Source organism: Macadamia integrifolia, chromosome 13, assembly GCF_013358625.1.
Source record: "Macadamia integrifolia cultivar HAES 741 chromosome 13, SCU_Mint_v3, whole genome shotgun sequence".
In the NCBI taxonomy this organism is placed as follows: domain Eukaryota; kingdom Viridiplantae; phylum Streptophyta; class Magnoliopsida; order Proteales; family Proteaceae; genus Macadamia; species Macadamia integrifolia.
Genome location: NC_056569.1, coordinates 22,552,177 through 22,553,298, shown reverse-complemented (window position 1 = coordinate 22,553,298; position 1,122 = coordinate 22,552,177).

Below are 1,122 nucleotides of genomic sequence, written 5' to 3'. Positions count from 1 at the left end.
TACCTTAATCGGGCTTTAATCAGGCCTTAACCGGGCTACGGACATGTTTAATGTTAAACGGGCTTTAACCGGTTTTTAAACGGGCCCTCTTTAAAATGTGCTCTTATATTCCGGCCCACTCATGCAAACCCAAAAAAATGACAATAAATCAATAAATGATACCAAATATAACCATTATTTAAAATGTGAACATGTCTTTTACTTTTTAGTTTTTATTCTTTAATTTGGGAGGTAAAATAGGTATTCTACAATCATTAAAGGGTCGGGCCAAGTCGGTGCACAATAGGCCAGTCTCGGTCGGGCGTTATTCGATCGGTCTCAGTCAGACGTCTGACGGTCCAAGTAGCAAAACCGAGACCGACCATTTATAAATGGGCCGGGCTCAAGCCCGACACGTTTAATAAACAGTCCGGGCCCGGCCGATTTATAAATGATCGGTCCCGATCGATTTAGTCGGGTCGGGCCACGAATTGACACCCCTACTTGCCTCTAAGGTGGCATTGAATCAGAGTCCTCTTGCTCTTATGTATTCTCCCCCTTATGCTCTGTGTGCTCATTTGTTTGCTGAAACAAGGACTCTTAAATATACTAGTATTACTAGTGGACATCCATTTTTTATATATTTTTAAAATTTTCATAATATTATAAAAACACATGAAAAAGTCATATTAGAGTGAAATTCATTTTAAGACTTCTAACCCCAAAAAAAAAAAAAAAAAAAAAAAAGAATCATTACAAGACTGCGGAATGACGCTAACATCAAAAATATTTGTTGAACATAGATACAAATTTATATGACTATGACACTTGCAGCAAGTCTGTAAGAACCCTATGTATCACCAACATATGATTTCCTTTTTGACATATTAAAATGGATGCTTATTGATGTGGAAAAAATAGGTGGCGGGGCATTAATCAACCTAATTTTGGGATTCAATTTTATCTAAAAAAACTTAAGATGGGGTGAGACCTTGAGATATTTGCATGTGGATGAAAAGTCTTAAAAAAAAAAAAAAAATGAAAGAGCATTTTTCCCTAATATCAAATTTCAACTTATTAGGTAAAATAAATGTGTCACTTTATTAATAAGTAATAACTATTCTCTTTTTTTTTTTTTTTTTT